Source organism: Eurosta solidaginis, chromosome 2 (assembly GCF_040869045.1).
Source record: "Eurosta solidaginis isolate ZX-2024a chromosome 2, ASM4086904v1, whole genome shotgun sequence".
NCBI lineage: Eukaryota > Metazoa > Arthropoda > Insecta > Diptera > Tephritidae > Eurosta > Eurosta solidaginis.
The window spans coordinates 23957771-23984558 of record NC_090320.1 but is presented as its reverse complement, the minus strand read 5'-3'; the positions used below and the strand labels follow the sequence as shown (position 1 = coordinate 23984558).

General features: G+C 39.0%; 1 protein-coding gene across 1 annotated transcript in view; it reads left to right on the top strand.

Annotated features, from left to right (window-relative positions):
* numb (NUMB endocytic adaptor protein) overlaps nt 1–26788 on the top strand; it is a 153033-nt gene that overhangs the window by 8790 nt on the left and 117455 nt on the right. The window lies entirely within an intron of this gene.

The window sequence follows — 26788 nt, the reverse complement described above, 5'->3', positions numbered from 1 at the left end:
CCGCTTCCGATGATTCCAACCTTGAAATAACATAAAACAATCGAAAGCGACCCTAGGACTGACCACTGTTAACCCCAGTTCCTTAGTTGCCGTTTGGTTGTTTGAGTATTTAAATGTTAAATTCTCCAAACGTTTTAGCACTGTACGGCATCTCATAACTGCAGCGAACCACGCTTAGAATGCTTGCATGCTATTGTAATCAGGCAGCTTGTTCATGTGCTTGGTATCCCTTGACTTCAGTTAGAGCACTCGAAAAAAATATTTTCTAAGAAACTGCTACTTGAACAGTTACTTGAACTGTCGCACAGTAGCTACTCTTGTTGTTTCCTCAGGTTCTGGAAGATTGCAGCTGCGACAAAAGGCATGGTGTTGTAATCCCCTCAGTGCTGTAGGAACCCTAAATTCCCAGTGATATGTGACTTACATCGAGCTCCTGACAGTATCTTCTCACCAGTCTCATAACTCAACTTTAATACTTCTAGTAGCCATTTCTCTCTCCGGATAGTAAAGGTGTTGTGAAAGTAAAGCAGTTATGAGCACATGCCTGCGACAAAGCTGGTGAGAATGATGGAGTGATAGTGCTCACTGTGTTTTGTGCGTTGCTAGATAACTACCTCTTAGAAGTGTATCGGTTTCAATAACATCTCATAAAGATAGTGTGCGCCTCTTAACGAGTAGTCCCTCATACCATGAAGCAATCGAAAATAGCTTCGAGCTGCACCAGAACCGTTTATAACTATAACGCAGAGTAGATGAAACTGAACACCACCTTCATGCGTAGCTCTGCAAGCTCTTTTAGATTGCGTTCTCACTCCAATGTTACTAAATTCACACGTATGTTACTAAATGAATTCAACCAGAGCTTTTCGACTCTTAAGCTAACTAGAGCTCTTTCTGTAGTCTCAAACAGAACATGTTTCATTCAGAAAGGCGCCCAAGGCCAATTATCTTTCCTTTTGGTATCGCTCTAATTATTTCGCAATCGAATGAAGAACAGTATTGCTCAATCAGATGGATCCTCTGATTGAGTTATTGGTTCTAAACGCTACCGTTCAGTGAATAATTTCTGAATAAAAAGGAAAGACGGGACGGCAACATCAACAACGGGACGGCACGTCTTATAACGACTTAAGTTCCTTTGCGGTTTGGTGCCGAAAAACGCGTTTACAGGTAGTTTTACGAATTTGCTAGCTTTCTACTCTTATCTTTATGATTCGTTTGTGATGTACACACTTTCCTACATATGAAGGCTAGAGGGGCGCTATTACTTTCTGTCCTAGACTTAGTGAATGCTGACTTGCATTTGTAAATTGAAGTTAGTTAAGCAAACATAGTATATGTATGTATGTATGTGTATGTGCCTTTTGCAGAAGCTTCTCACAGTTGTATTAATATAATACTTAAGATACTAGCAACATATAATTTTCTTAAATATTAGTCTAACATTTGACGCGGCTTTGAACTAATGGCACAACTAGAATAACTTAAGGCTTCGCTAAAACTTCTGAAAATGTATTAAGAATTTGATAAGATCAAGCCTTTTTTGGTTCATTGTACTCAAATATTCTGACATAAGACCATTCGCATTTAGTTGGCAATAAGCCATAATAAATCATCAGTATTGCTATGTCATGAGCTTTGTTAAAGCCTGTTTGGGCCGTTCTGGCCATTGCTATAAGCTGATGAATGGAGTTTTGTATAGAAATTTTATATTATTATTGCCATGCTTGTGATTGATTGGTTGGCTTGTGTATTTAGCCTTAGCACCGTTTGTAAATTCAAACTAGCCTCACGTTCTTAAAGAAAAAGTCGTGATTTGCCCGATCGAAAGAAGAAAGGCTACTAAAAGTCCCTCCTCACCAAAACATGTATGAACAGGGTATTGTTCGCCGAGCTGGCTGCAAGAAGCGTGGTACTTACAACCTAAGATGAAACGAACTGGCTGAAAGCAGATCATTAACAAACCAACTATCAGGCAAGAATGACTGTTGCTTGTGCTATCTTTGCTGAAGATTTCAACGTTTAACATAACAACATTAAAGCAAACGTAGACCAGACACCCTGTACAATATAAATATTCAAATCATTTTGCGTGTGTAAATAAATTGAATGAAAAATGTGAAATTAAATCACTTTGCTGCTCAGCCAAAGAGTTGTAGCACATGAATACTTCACACACAAAGACGACAAATTACAAAAAACAACAACGGTAATCTGAGCTTGAGCTCGATCTTCAATTCGGAATCGGAATGGAACGAAATTGCTACACTAATCCGAGACTGCGCGCACGCCTACGACACGCTAGCAAAAAGCAGATGCCAAAAGCTCTCAACGAGATACATATATCGCTGTATATCATTTAGCAAGCGACTCAACGCCATCCGACGAATATAGCAAACTATAAAATTAATAAAAACCAATCAAAGCAAACAAATTTATTTGAACCCTCTATGGACAGACACAAAATTTCTTTCATATATCCAATAATAGATATGTGAGTCGCTGACAAAGAGTAGCTCGTGGCACTTAGACCAGTTGGCCCAGTAGAGCTCATACATATCCACTTACTAGTGGATGATGATTTGATCGTCATACTTTCAATAATCACACACAATTGAGATTGAACGTCTTTGTTGTTGTTTTTTTTTTTTGCTGTATATTGTTATATGTAGCTTAAGTCGGGGGCGTCATGCATAATGAATTGACTTTGGACAAGAAGAAGAATAAGAAGCAATTTATACACTCGCCAATGACTTGGGGGCTGTCAAATGCAATTTAAATACAAAAAACAATAACAATAACAAAAATATGAAATTGCTTAAGCTATAAATAACTGAGAAATTGTTTTGTGATTACAATCGAAATTGCATTGCTCTTATTGGCAAGAAGAAGAAGAAAATGTGAGAAAAGGAATGACCTAAATCAAATAATGGCCTTTTTCCGGGAGATTTTATGAAATATCTATATTTATTGATTTAAACTTAGATCGCTTTATTTATTACTGTCCATTAGCTTAGTAGGATCTTGCTATCATGACGATAAACTCTACCCATATGTGTGATGAGCTGTTTGCTATTTGGTACTAATTAGATTTAACGTTGACAAAATTAAAAAAAAAAAGAAAAAACTTTGGATTTGCGCCGATCTTCTTTTCCAGGCTACGTTGTTATTGCTGTTGTTGTGGCGATAAGTACACTCCCCTATCTATGTGTATGGTGCTTTGCCGGATATAGATCCGGTAACAAGTGCCATAATAGCCCGACCATCTCGGTAGCGATTAAATGTGACTATATTGAACCTTCTAGGCCATCCCGCCCCACTCTCCAGTTCCATGAGAAACTTGGGGTCGCCAGAACCTCGGCTGCTAGGATTCGCCACTGGTAGGTGAGGTTGACAATTGGGATGGAGAAGGTAATTATAAATTGCGCAACCCCTTGAAAGGATTTAACTACAAAACCTTTTGAATAATTTGGATATTTAAGTTGACTCTTACGACAGGCCTACCTGTCGCGGGTATATTATAAGCCTCCTAACGCACTGGGGCTATGTCGTGCCTCTTTTTAGTTTCCCCACGAAATGGCGTGACGTGACCTAAATGTTTTATATCGACTCCGAAGGGCAGCTGCAAGGCAGATGTACTTTTACTAAGACTATTTTCATCTCAAAATAACACTCGGAGTATTCGCCAATAGACTGGTGAGAGCGAGGCCATAACTTTTAAGTAATTAAAAATACTGTTTTCTAATTTTTATGTTGCTTTGCTCTGGACTTGAACCCAAGACCTTAGGTTAGGCGACCACAAAAAACTTTGATGTGGGGATAACGTCTCATTATGGCTCGATTTTAGAGCCTCCATGTTTAGAGCCTTTCTATGTTGTAACAGCTCACTCTGGGGTCTATCACCACTGCGTTACAGAACTACTTTCTTGAGTTTCTACAGTCTGAGTTCATGGCCCCATATGAGCTTTCAGGTTGCAATTTTCATTAGGTATTGCTTCGACATCACTTTGAACCTGTTGTATAGCCCCTCAAAGTTCAAGGAGCTTCCTTGGGCAGTGTTTCTCACTTCTTCGCGCATACATAGCTAACCCCAAAGTCAAACGCTAGAAGTAGTTCACTTCGGTCAGTTCTTGGGGAAGAACAAAGAGTTTGGTGGCTGTGAGCAGCCGAATTAAACTCTCCGCTCTGACACATACATACATAAGTAGGTCTCTACGTATGCCAGATCATTTGCTTAGTCTCAACCCGGCTATAGTATATTCCAACTGTTAACCATGCCTTACAGAAGAGGCGTCTAAAAACACCGACACAAAGGTTCGAGGGTTTATAAATCATGCCCGCACCAAATGGTGCTAGTACCGAAATGTATCGGATGCATATCCGCCGAAGGACTGTCCACACCCGTAGCACTGTCAAAACCCTTCGGAATATAAACGAAGAAGTGATACAGAAACTGTGGATCGCTTACTTTTCTAATGTGGCTAGCATAAAAGCTCTGGGAACTTTAGTACTATCACACGCATCGGCTATGCTTCACTGGACCCGTTGGGATGCATGTGCCTACTTAGCAGGAAATGTGCTATAAACTACTCGTCTAGTTAAGAGGATGTTACCTTAGAAAGAAGGTTGCGACCAGAAAACAATTAATTTCCGAAAATATAGATTCCACTGGACTAGCCTATCAGAGCACAATAAGAGGGCAGTTAGAGCTCTATACTAAGCCGTGCTTAAACGATGAAATGCTTAAGTATTTGGATATAGCCAGATGCATATTAGGACTCTGTCAGCTATATTATCAACAATCTGTCAATCTCCCTAGATAAATCTACGTCCTCTATTTTTACCGCCTAGACATGTCAGGTAATCCAGCAGCTGAACATATTGGCAGTGAAATTGCGGATCCATCCCTCTTCGAAATCTTAAAAGTATAAAAAATAGGTCTAACGAAATTACTTCTTTACTTCGTGTTGCCTAAGCTGATGTGTGGCGATAGCACAAGGTGCCGCTCATAACTGTAAATAATACTTCGTAAGTCCAGCCTTAACCTCGTTGGACGCATTCGCGCCAAAACAGTATCATTATACATAACTCAGTCATCCTGTAAACCTACTTACGACGTTTAATATTATTTGTGCTCCGTTCGTAGTAGGCTGAGACTATGAGATCTGTAGCACTTGATTTGTATACAAACACTTTGCTCAAGCGGGACCCCTCTTCTCGACCCAGCTCTTTGCTTGAAATGTTACGTGAGTTGATTTCATTTTAACAACATTTTCAGCAGTCGTTCATTTGCCCTGACAGCAGTTTTTGGCTGTATTATTAAAAGTCCACGCGAATTTGATAGAAAAGCAACAAAGCTGGTGATGATTTTAATTTAATAGCGTTGATTCCATTAGTTTTTAACAATGTATGTACTATCATGAAGATGGGGCCTGTCGCCTTCACAAGCCTAAGCGTACATAGTAACAATGTAAGGTCAGTTCTGGTTTGAAATATTTATTCGAAATTGTTATGGGTTACGCAAATTAAGTTTTTTTCTCTTGATTTAGAAGTCAGATGTTAAAACGTAATGAAATTGGAGTTTGGAATAAGGCTCAATTACTGTTAAAAAGGCTAAACAGGGCCTGAACTAGGCGAAAAAGCCGTACCCCTTGTGAAAAATACTGTTTCCATGCCAAGTTTACAAATGGTCCGTCCTCATTTTCGCTGTAAATATAACGCAGCCTATCACGATAGAATCTAACTGTGCAAAACCGGATCGTAGGTCAAGGAGTAACCACTGCACTCGTAGCAAGTTGACCTTCCAAAAGGATTGGGCTGCCATTCAACAAGAAGTTCAACAAGCGGAGCAAAACACGACCAAGTTTTCCATGAGAACACAGCCTGATCGTCAAGAAGCATGAAAGTCCGTTTCACTATTCGATACCGTAACTGCCAGGTATTTTACGGCGAAACGAAAGGGATATGTCACTGTAAAGGGACGTGAACACAGGCTTTCTACATGTTAGCCAAATGTACTGGCACATATCAGCCCTTGCAGGACAAAGGTCTTCTGGAAACATCTTCTCATTAGAATAGTATCTATCTGTTCGAGGGGTCAAATAAGATTCCCGAACAAATGTTGGGGATTGCAATTTGCAATTGAAAATAAGAAGGGCTATGTTCTTTGCAAATTCCCAATAAAAAGTTTTTAGCTACCTGTACTTTATATGTTGGGCTTCGTCGAAGGCAGACAACTCAGTGCTACAGCCAATCCAAAGCCAAATAGATTATTATTTGAGTCATACATACGCATACCGTGGCGGTGAGTTGTAGCCAGATGCCATAATGGGGAGATAAACGTTAGATAACTAAGCCGCCGGTTGAAGATAAGCGAAGCCGGTGGGTGACGTGAAATCTAGTCAAAAGCTTTAGGTATCCGAAATTACGTGAGCCGATGAGCTGCTGGCTGGTGTTCAGAATGGCCGGTATAGTTGGTTAGCATTCAGATGGAGGGTGGTTAAAGGGGAGTGATGGATGGTTGATCGTCGGCCGATAAATGGTGCCACTATGAGGGTGAAACGGTGTTAAAGTCGCTAGCAGATATAAGTAGAACGGTGGAACTGACGAACGCTGAACGGTAGGGGATTAACTGTGTATTGTAGATAGAAAAACGAATATAAGCGAGCCAGTACCAAAGCTTCCAGCATGTTAAGAATGACGGAGTTCGTAAACTATGGACCAGTAGATGGTTGATGAGGACGAAAAATGAACGGTGGAGAGCGGGTGATCTATTGTGAAACATAGAGTGGTTGATTTGAGCCAACATTATCTTTGGCTGCAGATCCGTGCTTGTTGGGGTAATGGCCAAGTAAGCGGTGGCTGCGATACCGAGGAGTGGATATTAAATTACCAGTTCAAATTCAAATTTCTTACGGTAGCCTGGACAAGTATGCACGAGGACGGCAGATTCACCAGTGCCATAAAGATGAGGGAGGTGTGAAACATAGGTCGCATTTACTTCCACTCTCCTAAAACACCAAAAATAGTTGGTAACTGAAGTTTACAACAGTGATAAAAGAAACGAGAGTCGAAGGTTTTTGCAGTATAAGTGGAATTGGTTTGTTAAGGTACAGACTGCGCTTCCGACAGCATTATTCATTGCAAATATTTGTACTTAAGCATCAGTCATGATAAACTATCTGAGAAGTTTACGCACTCGCGGTAAGCGATTGTGTCAAGAATGAAATGCTTGCAAGTGTTCACTTGTGTCGTGCCTGTGTCTCGCAATCACTAGCTGATCGCTTTTGCTGTTTGAGCATGTGTAAGTAGTGGTGACTTATGATATGGCTGTGATGCTATTGAAGCAGTTTGGCTGCGAGGGGTGCGAATACTTGTGACGCTGTTGAAAGCATTCACATGAAACATTTATTTGGAAATCGGCGTCAGCACCAATCCATTACGCTGCAAGGTCATAACAATGCCACTTTAATGCTTCAGTTATCCAAATGTTTTGTGGCAAGTGATGGTCGCGTCACCCTAACCTAACTTTTTATGAAAAATCTTTAAAATGTATTTTTATGTCCCTAACAAGCTTACGTCACATGCATTTCATCTCAACTTTAAATGCTTATCAAAGCTTCAATCTTATACATCCAGTAACAATAGTCCTTTAGTAGAGGTAATGCCCCAATACTGTTATCCACACAAGGTTATATTTATTTTAGCTGTGCGTATGTATATTTGTACATTGCTTTCATCTGATTAAAATTGTTATTGCTTTCACTTCCAGCTCATTTTCTACATTTATTCTTACGTTAAATATTTACGCGTGCGTAAGCAAGTAACTTTTCTCTTATTTTTCATTTGAACAAGAAAATTTTCGTAGTCACATCGAAAAAGTCCTTGCAAAGGATTGCCACTACGAGCTACCAGATCTTATCCACTACTCAATATATTCATTTTTATTATATTCACTGTGGGACTCTGCTTTATGTATCCTTCAACTTTGAATTATTCTACAGCATAAAAGAGGAGAAAGAATGCAAGGAGGAGGAAACCGCCACATTATTTTCTTACTCTCAACCATTGAAGTGGAAACAGATGTCGTGGACATCTGGTTACTCGTTTTAAAAGCTCACAAAACATATCCTTTCAGCTGTTATCATCAAACGTAGTAAAAATATCCAAATGTGGCTTGTCACTTAAGTATTAACGACGGCGTTGTTGTTGTATTTGTCTTCGCCCACTAAGCCATAGCTCATGGTTCATGGCTTACTAAATCATACCAAATCGTAGGTTTGCCTTTGCTTGTTGAGTAATCTTAGTATATCTGTATATTTGCATGTGGGATTACTCTTGAGGGAAAAGCTTACCAACGAACGACTCGCCTTCCAATTGTGTAAAATACATACTTTAAGATTGCGTAGTTTGTTCACATACTTCTTGTTTGCTTAAAATTTTGCAAAGTGCGAAATAGCTTTTTTCCATTTTCATTAGCTAAAAAGTATTAGAATGTTGCATGGGTTTATGTGCAAACCAACGCATTGATTGTGGTCGGAGCACAAAATCTATTCATGCTGAACGAAATCTATCTATGCTGAACGTAAGTAAAGTATAGGCATTAGGGTGTGCCACTTTATGGTAATACTGTTACGAATATTAGCAAAACTAAATGGTAAATGGTAAAACTGAGGGGTGCTGCCATCTCTAAGCCGATGCTAAGCAGCATCATAGATCAATCCATAGATCAATCATTATGTATCTACATAAACGAATCAATCATTATGTCTACACATATGTAGGTACACGCAGCTGAGAGCAACGCACAAGCACATGCAGATATCTTATCTGAAATGATCCTAAAGGTATGCAATTGTGATTGTGGAAGTGTCGCTCACACATACAAGCGCATGGGGTATGAGAGAAGCTATAAAAATTATACATTTGTAGTTGTAGCTGAGAAATTTATAACTAACTAAGTAAATTCTGGAAGCGCCTAGAAGATGCCACGAGGAAATCTCAGAGTATAAAAGCATCAGCGGTAGGGGCGCTATGAGCAGTTTCAGTTAAGCACGCTATCTGTCGGGGCAATAGTTTAGTTTCATCAGTCAGTTTGGTTATTAGGCCAGCTAGTTGAAAAATATAAGTGTTATTGTGAAGTACTTTAATAAAGGCCATTTTTCCATTATGCAATATTGGAGTTATTTATTCAACAGTTTAGGGATACGAACGTTAGCAGAAGATTGCAAATAAGGGGAATTGCAGTAAATTCGTTGCAATACTTATCATAGCTGCCTACAGATTCTGGAAACAATTTACACTTAAACTCTATGACCAAATATCTTTAAAATAATACAGTGGTACCTAAAAATCACTTTTTTTTTGGGAAAAGAGGTCCCGGGGATAAAAATCGTAATTTGCAAGAAGTGGGAGAAGCTGAATAGGGCCTCGAAAGCCTTAAATCAAAAGGGCAAGGGAGAACGAAGATGTCCCGACAATGGTGCTGGAGGGGGACAAACAGCCCAATGGTGCTGCGAGTATTACAGATAAACCTCCAACACAGTAAAGTGGTGTCGAGCGAACTCCTCTTAACCCTTGAGGAGGGTTCCTTTGACGTGGCACTGATTCAACAGTGGAAGTGTCCCTACATACATTGATCTAAGATCCAACAATTTTCTTGATATAACATTGCGCTCTGAACGTGATACATCAAGGTATGATTGGATGGTTCTTGCTAGACCATTTTTCTCCAACCATGCGTATATCAGCTTTAGCATCCCCCTAAAGAGGGTAGAGAAGAGAGAAACCTTTAGAAACCCTAAGTCAACGAACTGGACGAAGTTCCAGAAACATGTAGAAAAACAACTGGGACAACCCAAAGAGGTTGTCAATGTGGAGGAACTGGAGTCGTCCAATGATTTCCTAACAAGAACGCTTATAACTGCGTATAACAGAGCTTGTCTAAGAAGAAAAGCAAAGCCGCTATGGTGGAGCAATGAGCTGAGTCTTCTAAGAAGACAGGTAAAATCGTATAATTTTAAACGAGCAATTCTTGTTTGTTTGTATAGCCGAACGATCTCGGGAACGGCTCAAACGATTTAAATGAAATTTGGCACAGAAATAATGTATCATAAGACTTCCTACCTAGGTGTTGCTACTCAGAATGTTTCACAAGGTTGCCACCTATTCGAAATTAAAAAAATTGCATGAGATATGCCGATGTGGGTATCAAACGAAAGGTATTTCATTCCGCATAACAATAGGGTTGCCATTTAGGGTTGCCACCTTTTCGAAATTAAAAAAAAATGCATGAGATATGCCGATATGGCTATCAAACGAAAGGTATTTCACTCCGCATTACAATAGGGACATTTTTGAGCAGGGTTTCCATTTAGGGTTGCCACCTATTCGAAATTAAAAAAAATTGCATGAGATATGCCGATATGGGTATCAAACGAAAGTTATTTCACTCCAAATTTCAATAGGGGCATTTTTGGTTAAGGTTGCCATTTAGGGTTGCCACCTATACGAAATAAAAAAAAAAATTACATGAGATATGCCGATATGGGTATCAAACGAAAGGTATTTCACTCCGCATTGCAATAGAGACATTTTTGAGCAGGGCTTCCATTTAGGGTTGCCACCTATTCGAAAATTAAAAAAAATTACATGAGATATGCCGATATGGGTATCAAAAGAAAGGTACCTCACTCCGCATTACAATAGGGACATTTTTGAGTAGGGTTGCCATTTAGGATTGCCACCTATTCGAAATAAAAAAAAAATTGCATGAGATATGCCGATATGGGTATCAAACGAAAGGTATTTCACTCCGCGTTACAATAGGAAAATTTTTGAGTACGGTTGCCATTTAGGGTTGGGGTAGTTAGACGAAATAGTACTCTACTTACTCATATTCTATTAAAGCTATAAAGGAGAACACTAAAGTTAAAAATCTTCGTAAAAAATCTTACACATGATTCGACTTAATTTTAAATAATTTTCTTTTAAATGAATAATTGCAATTTATCACAGATTACTATTAGAAAGATTTCTTAGCACAACGAAACGTTGCCGAGCAAAGCTCGGTCGCCCAGGTATTATATGTTTGAGCTAGCAAAGAACGCGGAAAGCGTAGCGTGTCGGGACGAGTACAGGGATCTATTGAGGATCTATAAGCGTGAAATTTCCAGGGCGAAGATAATCTCATGGAAAAATTTCTGCACGGACATAATAGAGTGCTCCAGCGAAACAGCAGGGTTGAAAAAAGTCCTAGCTAGGGGAAACACAGTCCAGGGACTAATAAAGAAAGAGGACGGGGAATGGTCACGTAATAGTAAAGGAGTCCCTTGAAAGTATATTTCTCATCGGAAGTGGTTTCAGAAGAGCCAGCAGACAGCACTCACACTGCGGTTACGGATCTAGCAGTGCCGGGCTTGGTGACTGATACCAAGAAGCATTCGTAGTTTCCTTGGCTTTGATTGTGGGTAATAGTTAATGTACCTACAGTTACAGTTAAGATGCCCTGGAGATACTTTGATAGCTCTAGAACTAGTTTCGCCTAGAAAACTTCGCGGGGTTAGTGGTAGGCTAAATTTCAATCCAGAAAGTCTTATTTCGCTAAATAATGCGGAGCCTCTGACAACTTGTGGAATAGCTGACAAGCTTCTTGTAATGGTATGAATAACCCACTTAATAAAAAGTCGTGTTGTTTTTTTTTACTCTTAAGCTTGGGTAGTCGTCGCATTCTGCAAGGAGATTTTTTAATGTTGTACAGTAATTGGCTTGCCACCAATCAAAAATGACACACCCTAATGGGTTACTCATTTATTATCATGAATTTCAACAATGTGTTTTAATATTCCTTTTAGTTATTTAGCACGTTCATTTTCTGCTTGGATTTTGAACAATAATAACAAAAACGTCTTCGAACACCTCTTAGAAGATCTGCATGGCTTAACTATTATTTATTAAAGCAGCATCGGACGTTAGCAACCGGTTATTTATTGGTAATTTCGCAACACAACAACACTATTCAGAAGTCCTTACTTTTTCAGATTGTCCACAGTGTAAGTAGGTAGGAATAATGGCTGCGTCCTAGCTCATCCAAGCAGCTCATGCATAACCGTTTAATGCCATTAAACTACTACTGAGGGCTACATCGGATACGTAGCACAACCAGTCCGAGTTATTTATAAAATCAAGAATATTTTGATTTCAGACAATCTACCCAGATTTTCCAGAGATGGTCTTCGGAAGGATTTTTCACTTGTTCTTGCAAGAACCGAGCATTTACTCTGAAAATCTCAACCGTCTCTTTTGCAGTTACGTCCTTATAACTTCTCCAGTGGTAGTATGGGTAATATCTACCTTTTACGCTATAAGTTTATGTGTGTCGGCTCTCGATTTACCCAGTAGACTTATTGTCTTCCATCAACTGTAGTCTGGCCGTGGTGCTGTTGTGTTCGTTGTAGCAATGCTTCGCACCATCCAATAGGTGCGGCCACTCACAAGTTGTCATCAATATCCTTTAACGGGAGTCCGAAGAAAATTGCAGTTTCAACAGGGGCGGAGCAGAGTGAAGGGGGTGTTAGCAGCGTTGGTTCCACATTGCCATTAAAGAGATTGGAAGCAGGACATACATTAGGTATGTCCGGATTGATTCATGATAGGTTACAATATCCAGGCCGTGGTGCTCTTTCACTTTTGCTGTACTTTGTTAACGAAAAAATTCCGAACTCTCTCTTCGTCTACGCTCAGCGATATCCCAGCTTCAACGCTGGTTATTCCCTCACCACCTTCCGCTGAGTACCTACCAGCTCATCAGTCATCTTCTTTGACTCCGTTATGTCCCAGAACCCAGATATTATATATTTCCAGATTGTGTCGGTTAATGCAGCTATAAGTTGCTTGCATGCCCCTACTAGGTTTGAGCTAGTGTATGGTGCAACTAGCGCCCTTATTGCTGGTTTGCTGTCAGCAAAGATCGCTGGGGTTTCTACTTAAACCACACCACAGTATGACAGCAATTTTAATGACGTAGATTTCTGTAGGGAATGCGAATATACGCCAGCCCCCATTATACGAAGTCGGCCAGTATTTGGTTTGATTTGTTTGTCGGGCATTGTAACACGTAGGGAAATAAAATGAACAAATAGTTAGCATGGGCTTCTGATACTGTCAGATTCCTTCATTCTTTGGACTTCTTAATGGTTTAATGTCTTAACATTTCCCTAACGGCGCTAACAATATGTAGATGGATCATGTTGCCATCATACCACGAAATACGATCTTCTTCTGTTCATAACATGAGTAGAGGGAATATATTGAGATCATTCAATGAAAGAAAAATACTCGTAAAATCAACCGAAATTTCTGTAAATTTTTATCCATCGCGACAAGATGTTGAATCAACTGCGCACAAATCGTTGATTCGTAATTGACCGTTTTAGTAGTCAAATGAACAAAAAAAGTTGTTGCGACAGCTTTGTACGAAAGTACCTATGTTGCGGCATTTGCAAGGCAGATAAGTTTTCACTGAGATTTTTTCGTGGCAGAAATACACTCGGAGTGCTTGCCGAACAGTGCCGAGGGGCGACTCCGCTTAGGAAAATTTTCTTCTAATTGAAAAACCTTATTTCTAAAATTTTTATGTTGCTTTGCCCGGGGTGTGAACCCAGGTTCTTCGGTGTGGTAGGCGGAGCACGCTACCATCACACCACGGCGGCCGCCATATACATACGTAAAATGTGCATACATATAGTACACAGCATACATAAGTACAAAGTAGAGAGCGTAAAATTCTCTTTGAAATTTGCTCATGTATTTACTGTTGATCGCTGTTGGAATGACCAGTGAGATCAGTTGTGTTAACAAAAAAAAAAATCAGTTAGATTGATTAGGAATCTGTCAATTTTACAGAATTTTGTTAACTTAAGAGCGACAATTTCTCTTCTGTTGAAATTACTAAACTAATTTGTTCGCTTGACAAAGAACTCTGTCGAATTAACCATAATTCGATCAATTTCACCGAACCTCCGTTAAGTCAAGAACAACAGAACCAATTTGTTGATTTTACTAGCACCATTTCTTTCAGTGTTTGTATTCTACAGTTTAGGTACAAGCGTCACGGATGTAATAAGTGCACAACAATTCATGTGGTCAGTATATTGCCGCGGTCCAATATTCTCGAGATTATATAAAAATGTAAATGATTATATGAAACAATACGACCGCAACTCACCGCTACGGCCTACATCAACATGGTAAGCACCGTATGCGAGCATACCTAAGGTAGGACGGAGGATCATCAATTTCAGACAGCGAATAAGTTAATGGAGAAGAGGAGAGGAAAGGAAAGAAAGGAAAATTCGTTTGTTATCGAAAAGCTATCGATGTTTTATCAAAAATTAGCGGTTTGTTTTTGAAAAGTTATCGATTTATTATCAAATAAATGTCGTAATTTACAGAGGTGCTTCCATATCTAATCTATTTGGATCCAACTCGTAATTAAAGTAACGTTTGCAAAACGAAGGTCATTCATTTACCTATTTCTTCTTTTTTGCATTTCCACTTTTTCATTACAGGGTATACTTTTTAGTAGCAACATTAAGCGGATCGTAAACACCTTAAAAAAAAAAAAAAAAAAAAAAAAACGCGTAAAGCCACATAAATGCAATGGATTCACGTTTTTATTGTGCAATTGCGAATATGCAATGCAATGCGTTGTTGTTGGTGTTAGGATGAATAACGTATCAAAGTGCACAACGCATGGATTCTCAACTATACATAGTGACGTTATAGAGTGTAGATACAATATATATACCTAAGGGGTGTCTCAAGTTCACGAGCTCGATTTGAAAACATACCGGCAATATATATACCTAAGGGGTGTCTCAAGTTCACGAGCTCGATTTGAAAACATACCGGCATAGAAAAGTAAAGTTTTTAAATTACCTAGAGCTCGCCCATGGGTTGAACTTAAACCCCAACAAGGGGCAACTTTACCTGAAACAAATAATTTCAGGCTTTTTGACCGATACTGACAAATTATGGTTCTATTACTGATAGCGAACTAATACCCTCGAGTTATCGGTTTGTTATCGTCATGTTATCGCCGTGTCATTGGCTTGTGGTCGACGGCTTGCAAATGTTTCATCGACTTCGATAAATCGATAACCTTAAAAAATTTTTAGAAAATTTTTCGATAACAAATCGATAACACGCATATAGCGAATTAAAAAAACTTCCACTAACAAATCGATTGCTTTTAGAAAAAAAGTTGATGTATTTTTGGTTAAAAGCCGATAGCTTCTCGATAAATAATCGATAACAAATCAACAAATTTTTGTAAACAAATCGATTACTTTTCGCAGGCAAAGCGATAACACGCCACACATAAATTGATAACACTATGATTACAAATCAATAGCTTTTCGTTAAAAAGTCGATAACTTTACATAACTTTTCGATAAATTATTAAACCCCAACAAGGGCGACTTTGCCTGAAACAAATAATTTCTATTACTGAAAGCTAACTAATACCGTCGAGTTATCGGTTTGTTATCGGCTTGTTATCGCCGACTCATTGCCTTTTTATTGGCTTGTAATCGACAGCTTGCAGATGGTTCATCGACTACGATAACTTTTTCAGAACAAATCGAATAAAAATTTATTAGTTTTAAAACATTTTTCGATAATACGCCCATAGAAAACTGAAAAACTTCCAATAACAAATCGATTACTTTTAGAATAAGTTGATATATTTTTGGTTAAAAACCGATAGTTTATCGCTAAATAATCGTTAACAAATCGATAAATTTTCGTATACAAATTGATTACTTTTCGACAGCAAATCGATAGCATCGAAAAAAACTGATAACACTACGATTACAAATCAATAGCTTTTCAATAAAACATCGTTAATACATCGATAACTTTTATATAAATTTTCGATAGTAAATCGATAAAGCGCCCCTTACAAATAGATAACACTCCTAATCGATAATTTTTCGAAGAAAAATCGATAACATTTTGATAACATATCGATAACGTTTCGATAATGGACCGAAAAATTGTTGACTATTGTCATTAAGCGATAACTTTTAGATAACGCACTGACGACCAGTTGGTAACACGCCAATTACAAACCGATACATTGTTCTTAAAATATCGATAACTTTTCCATACACATGTATAATCGATAACGTTTCGATAGTAAATCGATACATTTTCGATAAAAACCCAGTATTTAATAAAAAATCGATAACTTATTGAAGATTCAATCATCGATCAATATCAAATTTATAACACTGCGATAAGAAATCAACAACTCGTCTATACCTCTTCTATTACACAAATAACAATACTTTTCCTTGCCTTGCCTGGCTTTGCCTTGATTTGCTGTCTGATTTCGCTCACATTAACTCTACCAAGGAAATTGTTCCCACATAAAGCTAGAGTGTAGTGACTAAACTTACGTTTACGTTCTGGTTTCCCTCATACCATGTCCAAAGATGGTTACATATCAAAAACTTATAGACACTTTCAACTGGACACAAAATAGAATCGTTTGAGTCAATGAACCAGAGTTCTGGTGAAAATTCTGATAGCTTCACGAAAAGAAAACCAAATAATTAATACTCCCTTAGACTCACGAAGCAAAAGTTCTCACACCCACACCGGCGTTGCGTGGGAAAGCTACATTTTCCCAAAGGAACCAACACGAAAAAAGCCTGCGAGAACGTTAGGCTGCTTATCTTAACTTGCTTCAAATCAAAATCATAATCAAAACAAAGGCAATTACTAAAATATTTAAAAGGCGTTTCTAGTTTCACATATTTAACCGATGCAAAGTGAATGGCTTGTGACGTCGTTCGCGGATAATAAGCACACGGCATAAATAAATATACAGCAAAGAAGCACACGATATAAGTACAGGTCCAACCACACGCCTGTCAAATACAGACGTTAGCGCTGACAGTCACACTTTGAGAACATGCATGCGAAAGTATGTGTGTGTTGAGGGTGGTTTATTGGTGTATGCATGAAATCGGTTTAGTCGTATGTAGTTGGTAGCAAAGGAAACGCGTAACTGCATGTGAAAGCTGTTAGAAGTAACGGAAATTGCTGCAAAAACGTGTCTTGCATCAGCTTTGCATGTTGCATAAGATATCGGACGATAAGTATTAAAATAGCAGTCTACTATTTGACCATACATTTTATTTGAGTATATACTTTTTCGGTATTTCAGTATCTATTTTTTATAACTTATGTCTTTGTCCAAAACAGGTCCTTTGACAAGAACGTTACTGATGGAAACCGTGAACATGACTCTCTCTTAGCTTTTGATTCACCAGGTCCTACCTACCAGGTCCTATCTACCTGCTGAATCAAAAGCTAAGAGAGAGTCATGTTCACGGTTTCAATCAGTAACGTTCTTGTCAAAGGACCTGTGAGGACTATAGGGTGGGGATATATGGGGCAAGTCTAACAGTACTGTTGTCTCAGGGAAGCACGTGATATTTAATGTTCCTAAAGTCGTAACAACATTAGTAAATGACCATTAGTTCTGATCCCATCTTTTCGATTTGGATCATGATTTGCGAAGTTTCATACAACCCAAACGTATTTAGCGCAAAACCTTACAAAGCCAGGCATTTTTCATGACAATATGTACCAGGCAGTTAGGTTGAGAACTGTAGTTCTAATAAGGGTGAAGTAAGTGAAAATTTCACTACTCCGACAGTAGCATTGCATGCTATTCTGCACATCCCGCCTGCAGACCTTATGGCCAAATTTATAGCGATAGCAACAAGGTTAAAGCTTTGGGGCAGCTTGAGTGCAGTCCTTATAGCGATAGCAGCATAGCGCCATATAGAAAGAACGCAATATATGGTCCCGTTCTTTAGCTTCGAAGGGCATCTCAGGCCCACATTAGAGCGGGAGGGTGGGCGCAAGCATGCGGAAATTGCCGAACACACCATGCACGTGTAAACCGATAGTTCCTAATTAACGGAAGGCGTCGGGTCTGCTGCTTACTTTGTCTATCCAGAAATAAGTAGATCCAAGAGGCTGCCAGGTCACTGCAGTGTCTTTCAGGCGGAAATTGTAGTCGTGAAGAAAGCAGCAGAAATTCTGGAGTAAGCGTACTTAAGCTGCAGTCGCAGCGATCAAGGCTATAACCTCATAGAGTATTTTATCAAGAAGTATCGAAAAATATACATCTACACTGAGTTGCCGGCCATAGAAGGATGAAAGGTAACGAAAAGGCCGATGTGTTGGCAAAGGATGGTGCAGCACTCGTGGACTTGACGGTAGATGTCCCATCTCGTTTGGGAGAAATGAAAAGGAGAACTAATGATCCATCAAGCTAGAAAGGCGTGGATAGAAGCGCTGGGCTGCAAAATGTCTAAGATCATGTTCAAATCCTACGACGTTAGACTCACTTGCTTAAATTTATAGAGAGAAGCAGAAAGAGAAATAGGAGAAAGAATTGGGAAAAGTAGTGGAAGTGGGAGCGTAAAAAACATAACTTCTCGGATTAGGTATACTAAAGTCAAATTTCTGTCGTATTGCACAAGTTCTGCCCTATGTGGCCTGTATAAAGAGAATATTGTTGTCAAAAAGAATCGGCAGCTTCGCAACTTGGAAGCCATATCGCTGCTAACAGCTTAAAACTGGAAGCTGCAAACGACTTAAAGTATCTGGCAATCAGCATTACATACGAAGATAATGACAGACCAGAAATCCAATGTGGGATCACACTTCTCAACAAATTCCTTTTCGGACTGAGTGGCTAATTGTAAAGTAGAGTCTTTTCTTGCGTTCAAAATTACTATGGTTTATTAAAGTTCTCCGGAAAATCTAAGGTGCATGACCTCTATACAGACTTGACCATAGTGCTTTTTATGTCATATTATGATAATGAGCGAGGAATTTTCGGCTCAGAAAGTATTGCGATCGGCCGCGTATGTGAGCGAACAGAAGGAGGCCTTTACTGAAAAGTGAAGGTAAACATGAACTTCCTTAGTGCTCCCTATGTTGTTGTTGTTGTTGTTGTTGTAGCGAAAAAGACACACGCCGAAGATTTGTCTTGTTGATGGTTCTCTTCCGGATATAGATACGGTACGTTCCGGTAACAGGCACCATTAAGGTACAAGCCCTACCATCCCGGGAATGATTTAATATGACCATATTGAACCTTCTAGGTCATCCCGCCTCCTACCCCCAATTTTCATGAGGAATTTGGGGTCGCTAGAGCCTCGGCTGCTATGAAAACAGGATACGCTACGGGTAGGTGAGGTTGACATTTGAGTTGGAGAAGCTATGAATAGCACTGGCAACCTCTTGAAAGTGTTGCCTTACACAACCCCTTCAATCATTTGAGTATTTTCGTCGCGTCTTACGACAGGCATATCTGCCGCGGGTATATTCTAAGTCCTCTAATCCGCTGCGTGTCAGTTATGACGTAGGCAGCGACGATTGGCGTGACTTAAAACGCATTCATCAAAATCGCTTAGGCCATTTAGATCCAATTTATGCTGACGAGGCTGGGGAAGGACAAGTCGGTTTTACTAGCAAGAAAATTTGGTTTGGAACTTGTCATGTTGGGTTTGTAAATGAGCCGGCTTCTTCAGCGAGCCATCTTCAGTGTAGTTTTCGTTCTTCCCTATCTTCCAACAAACGAAACAACCACTTATTTGTAAGTTAGGCGATTGAGTATGTGATATTTTCGATATCCTTTTATCCATTCAGCCATCTCTAACTTTCGCGCTATACAAACCAATATTCATCATGAATATTTTATAATTTAATGCTTTATACATCATAACACCAACTGCATTGAATAAGATATCTTTTACTATCTCCCATGCTAAAAGACAAACAAAAACATTTTTCTCATAACAATTACGCAACTTGGCAAGCCACAACAGAGCATTTCATAATATTTTTTTGCCGCTCCATTACACTTACAATCTCTCTTTTAATAGGCTTAACGTTTGGTTGAGCAGTCTAATAATATTTTAGCCCTATAAGGGCAATAAGGCAAATGCGCCTGGAAATATGCTACAACGCGTAATCTATTTATATTAGTACGGGGATTTGTTTTGCTTTCCCTTTTCACACGCTTTGCGGACATAGTGGCTGTAATGGTGTTCGTGCGTGTGCACACAAAGTGTGCGTGTGTTTGTGTGTGTGTCTGTAAAGCAATTACTTTTTGTTATCGCCTCGTGTGCAATTTCGCAACTGAGCGCACTTTTTACAACTGATTTGCTTATCAGGTTATTGCCTCGCGCCATCGTCGTTGCCTGTCGTCCATCGCCTACACATCAATCGCCCTCTTGTAATCTCTTACTTTACGCCTTTCTCATTGACCTTGCAAGCTGCTTTGGCTTAGTTAACTTTGCATTCGGTTCGCATGTTCTCTGGTTTCAATTTGTAGTATTTGGCTAATAATAAAATATTGCATAATATTGAGGCTAAAGGAATTAAAGTGAAACCTGCTTAAGCAGCCCGCTTCAGGGTAGGTGAGCTTTTGCCTATACTCACGTGAACTGTCACTTTGCAGTAATTTAAAGAGTGTCTGAAAGCTTTTAGTTATGGTTGTTGTTGTAGATTTAGTGGTCATGCTAATGCAAAGTTATGCTAAAAGCATTGCAATATTTTTTAATTAAGTTATTTGCATGAAACTTCGGAAATTGAGTAATGTAATTCAAAGCCAATGTTTACATTTTCAACTTAAAATTATCCAACAACAATTGCTTAGGATTAACTAAGCTCAGTAGAAAGTTATAAATATAGTTAAATTAGGTTATGATGTGTTGGGTTAGATCAAATCGGTATACTCAATAAAAGTTTGCACAGTACTGTCGACAAACAAGACTTTGGATACACCTTAAAGCAGCTTTTGGTAGGACTTTTAACTTTTACTACGCTAACGATAGTTCAGGCTAGAATGAATGGAGGGGGCTCACTTGGGCTACACGAGGTTTTCCCTGTAGTTCTGCAGGTCTGCCACTAGGCAAGATAACTCTTATACCTCTTTAACATTGTCTTGTCATTGCAGGTCACGTCCTCAGGCACTGCTACAACAACAACAACATCAATGTCCTGCCATACGTGGCAAACTAAAGGCTTGGAGATATATCCAACTATTGCCCTTACAGCAATGGCATCCTGCCGCATACTGCACACTTTGGGGTATAGTTTTCCTCAACACACAAACATTGAAAGCTAAATGTCTTGAAAAATACCTATGGAAGAGACTTGATAATGGGCATGGTCATAAGGCCTAAGCATGACTTATCGAATTGGATATCTTACCATTGCAAGAATAATGGGGTCGCTGTGAAACCACAGAAAAGAACAAGGCAAGAACAACAGCTTAACCACAGGGGAGCTTTGAAATATTCACACGGCAGGCATGCGTGTCGAAAGATAATAAAATAATAGTTCCAGAGGAATTCGGTCTAGTACCAGAAGGTGCTAGTGTCGAAGCGTACCGGACTTAAACCAGCAGAGGACTGCCGACATCTGTAAATCTCCATAAACTGTCGAATGTGGTTGTGCAGCTAAAAAAATAACAGCAGCATAGAATATCGCTTCGTAGTTTCGAATATTCCTGATTTCAACCGAGGCCTTAGTACTTTTGCCTAGCTCTGCCAAAGGCTGGACTGTTAATCATGAAGCAAATAAATTATTCCGCCTTTCTCGTATTTTGCGAAGAGCTGCATTCGATTTGACACTGGCCTGTCATAAACTCAGTTACCAAGGCATGAGCTTTAGCGAACCCAATAAAGTTGGCTGACTGCCAACCATTCACTTCTGGCAAGACCTTGGCATATGCCTACACGACTTAAGGCCCATCTGCATAAGATCAGACTAACAGTGGCCAACGAAAATCTGACTTCCATTACAGCCTGCCCCACGCCAAGTCAGGTACTCCCAGAGCACCTTCGATCGGACCAAAGTCAAGCTCAGAGTCGTAATTATCACTTGGCTCTCCGAGTAGATTCTCTAACCATAGTAGCGCACGTTTGCATCTCATCACCCGCAACATTAACATCCGCGGTTACATCGCACTGCTGACAGAAAACCTGCAACATACCTTCCTTTCCAACTTATACCCTTTTGTGAACCCGATAACTAGCAGACTGCTAGAGTTGCGCCCTTTCGCCAATTTATCTTTCAAAATAATGAAGGCATATAATAATTTGCCCTGAATGAGCTCAAGTAAAATTTGCTGAGAATGCTGGACGCCAACAGAGCAACCATGGATGTAACCAGTGCCGTCCGCGGTACGAACTGCAACACTCTCGACCAGACCAGCATACCACAGAAGACTATCTGCTTCACTTCAATTTCGTAAAGCATGTGCACGAACCTTATCGAAAAGCCTCAGTTCTTTTTGATGACCCCCCTATAGTAATATAAGGTAACTGTGCCTTTACCAGCTTTAACCGCAATCTTTACTTTCCAAAAAACTTCTTGCCTATTGAAGTTCCTTGATATGAAAAAAAATTCCTTTTTCCGCTCTCATCTGTTCTATCCATTGTGTAACTCAATGTCTTTTCTCCACCCTCTTGGTACGGAAAACTGTTATCCTTCTAACGTCTGATGTGTGTGTACTCCATCTAAGCACATACATAATGTGTTCTTATTAAGTGGGCGCTTGTGGGGTCTACATATGTACATCCGGGTCATTGTGGCCCGGAAAAAAAGCTTGCCAAGGACATAGAAAATCATATTCACCACCTTACGCAGAGAATAACACAAAGGAGGAGAGATACTGCAAGTTGAGGGGCTTGAAATGCTAAGCTGTACGGGGCGACTTACATCCACAGATCCGAAGGTTCGTGGGGTCAAAAAATCGTTTCCGAGGCAGAGTGGATAGTATCGCAATATACCGGATTCCACAAAAGATCAACGTTGATCTTGTCAGTTGTTTTCAGGTTACAGGAAGAAATAGTTGATAATTTTTGCGTTTCAAACCCAATCTAACGATAATGACCAAGAGCCAGTCAATTTACGTCCCATGAATTCCGCCCAATCACCACCTAACGCAGAAGAATAACACAAACAAGAGATCGATCCTGCAAGTTGAGGGGCTTGAAACGCATGGCTGTGCGGGCGACTTAAATCCACAGATCCGAAGGTTCGTTTCCGTGGCAGCGTGTATAGTGCCGAAATATACCGAGTTTGTATTCTACAATGGGCAAACGTTAACCTTGCCAGTTGTTTTCAGGTTACGAGAAGAAATGGTTAATCATTTCTGCTTTTCCAACCCAATCTAGCAGATTTCGCTTTGCGCTCAGTACTGAAATTGAGGTCTACAAGTTAGAAAGGTTCAACTCAGCAAGTGCATTAACGACATTGACGGCATTCTTTGAATCTATATTGTTCGACACCTAAACGTGAACATAGCCTAAATTTTCCAGAGTACGTAGAAAACTGGTCAAAAGCGATAGGATCCTTGAGATAAACTGTCTAAGATATACCTGAACTCAGGAGTGACATTATCGTGGTTTTGATGGATATTTTTTCTAATTCGCAAGAAGACTTTTTAATGGCCAGATACTAGAATCTGTCAACATTCCGATCATAAGTTCCCGTAGTATATCGAGTATCAGATCTAACTTTCCAGTTAAGAACTGGGGTCATTTACAGTGATGTCTTTATTTTTTACCATTATTTCCGTTGAGTTTAATATGGAGCCTGACATCCCTAGAACTCTTTAGTAGTTCCGCTGTTATCAGAATCTTACATCGGACATCCTGTCATTTACATTATGAAAGTCACCTGATAGGCTTCCAGGTGTCGTATACTTGGCTATTTACTTCAATATTCCTAAAACTGAAAATAGCAAATACCTACATCTTGTGTCAAAATACCGCTTCTAAACTATTGCATGTTTGACTTCATTGAATTACCAAAGGCACCGCATTTTGTGGTCAACAAAGATCACTTGGTATGAGAAATTAAATTCGTATCTACTTTACGGCGAAGTTAAAATCAGTAGGCCGATATAACAACAAAAATTGTTAATAGAAACAGTTCACCGCAGAAATTGGGGAAAGCGTAAATGCGAAAACAACAAACAACCTATGTAGCACACATCTAAGTAAAATATATATACAAAGAACTTACTCAAGTTCAGATGAATGACATTAAAGCGCTTAAGTGCAATGCTCGCATGCATAGAAAGACACTTAACCACACAAACATTGCATCTCCCTTTGAAAATAGCTTCACACATGAACAGTGTGGGTATGGGAATAGCAGAACACAAAAAGTATAATTACAGCTTCTATCCAACCTTCCACCTCTTACTTCCGATTCAAACTTTTGCTTTTGGCTCCATAGCGTTCTATAGTGGTTTTGAGTCTCACACACACCTTAAGCGCCCACCAACAACAGGAGGGGATAGGTTTTGCTAGATTTGCCTTCGTTGGCGTCTTCCTCTTTGTTATTACTTTGACAACATGAGTAACAATTCTTTCTGCTACATTTATTATTGTTCTTTATGAGCATAAAATTGAAGGCGTCAAAACCCAGCAGGCGAAACAACAAGTTTTATAGCATATTATAACTCATAAGAGTCATAATCTTAACTAGTTATACGAGCAACTCATGTTTTTAACAAAAAAATTGTTTTGATTTGTGGAAGAACGAGCCAAAGCGAACAAATACAAACGGGATTTGCAATCAAAATTGATTTATTTAGATTTTTTTGGACCTGCATTTTATAAGCGTTTCGATGAATGAGTACTTAACGATCTTTACAATCGGTTTTGTTGAAAGAAAATACAAAGTTTTTCTGCTTTCTTACAACGCGTTTCCATGCTACTTGAGACCTCCTTCAGGGAGTCTAAAAATGTTGTTTGTTTATACATATAAAAAAGATAGCTAGGATAGTTTACTTTAACAGAATTACCTATAAGAAGGGGAAACTGATTGGAACACAAAAACGGCTCTTGAGATACCTCATTTATTAGCTGGAATAGTTACAATACGCAACTTTGTGCTGCAACAGTGTAGAGTCGGAAGAAGACTAACTAAATTTTCGGTCATTTTTTGTTGGGATCGTAGATGCTCAGGTGAAAAAATATTTCAACTATTCAAAATAGGCGCTTAATTTCATTCTAATTATTTTTTATTATGAACATTGGGGAGCCTAAAAAACGTGGCCTGTGGAATCCAAAAACCGATCAAGCTCAGTTCCGCCGTTTTAGTAACACTCACGATCTTCTCTTGGAAAAATATGTACTACAGTGTAGTTTGAATTTATAGTAAATACCTTTTTGCTGAATCGGGTTGCTGAATCCACCAATTAAGACTCTGCTTATAAAAGCTTTAGAGCTGCTTGCTCCAGATAGCCTCTTACAGCAATTCTACCCGAGTAAGATGGATAATATACCCAATATTTTAGTCATAGCTATTAAGATTGCTGCTTGTGTAATCATTTAAAAGCTAGACTTAACACATTTTTTAAATCTTTTGGTATAGTAAATCTATATTGGTGAACCTAACAAGTACAATTCCGCATTTGGCTACCCTAATGCTTTTGTATCAGTTCCGCTACTAGTTTTTTGACCTCAGGTGCACCCACTTAAGAACAGTGTGAAAACGATCCAGGAGCACAGTTCAGGTATTTTTAACACTGTACATTAAAGGGTATCTTGAACTTATAGCCAATTTTGACTTTTGTGAATTGTGTATTGATTTCATTTCATAATAACTTCAGTTACGAAAGGTCTTTGGTTCAGGTCCTGGTACCATCTCTATTGATTTGCTTTTCTATGTTAGTAACACTCGTGTCGCCTTACCAGCCGCAGCAGAACACTAAACCAATTGAAACATAGCCGAGAAATTTTTTCGCAATATGACCTAAGAGCCCTTATTAAATAAAGCTAGCTTTGAAGATAAGTCAACTTCGGTTATTCTGAGTAAGAAATGGTCCTAGAAGATTTCTATAGAAAAGAGAGAGAGAGAGTGATGTATAAGTTATTAGTATTGAAGTTGGATCATGAGCAAAAAAACAACCTACTTTAAATTTATAAAGCACTTAGAACGAATATTCTTCTCTATGGGAAGTTTGTCTTATGTTGTTTACTGGATAAGATATGAAGAGTTTGGCACTCATTGGAAACAGCGGTATCTGCTAAAACATATAAATAGGACGGCCGACATTGTATAGCGGTAGAGTGCTCACCTAAATATCCCGAGATTATTTTTATTGTTTATTTAAATAAAGTTTACCTCGGACTAGTTCATTTAAGTTAAGAAAATTTCACTTACTAACTAGTTCTTTTGCGACTAGTTTGGTATTTCTTGCACTGTTGGGTTATTAAATGAGTTTCTAGTTAAGTTTTGCTTGACTGCACATTTATGACCATAAAGCACACGCATGCAATGGCACTAAAGGTAGAATACAACACAACAAACAAATATTAAACCAAGAACATATGAACCTATATACAAAAAAGTAATTGAAGTTTTCTTGAGAAGAAGATAATCAACGAAGCGTCAGCGACAATGCAGCAGCGTTTACTGCACCTTTGCTTACTTCAACAACACTGCAACAAAGTGACATTACTGCTACTAGTACTGTGAGCCCTGTAGGAAAAAAAAATATTGTATGTAGCAGAGGATTGAATGGTTTAAGACGGTAGACAGTTTGGTGCGTTTTAAGAATCACACTTACTTTAAAGCTTTCGAAGCTTTGTCCTCGTGAAAAAAAAAGAAGAAAATAATTGAAATTTTTTTGGAACGCACCTTCTGTATTTTAATGGCTATAGTTTGTGAA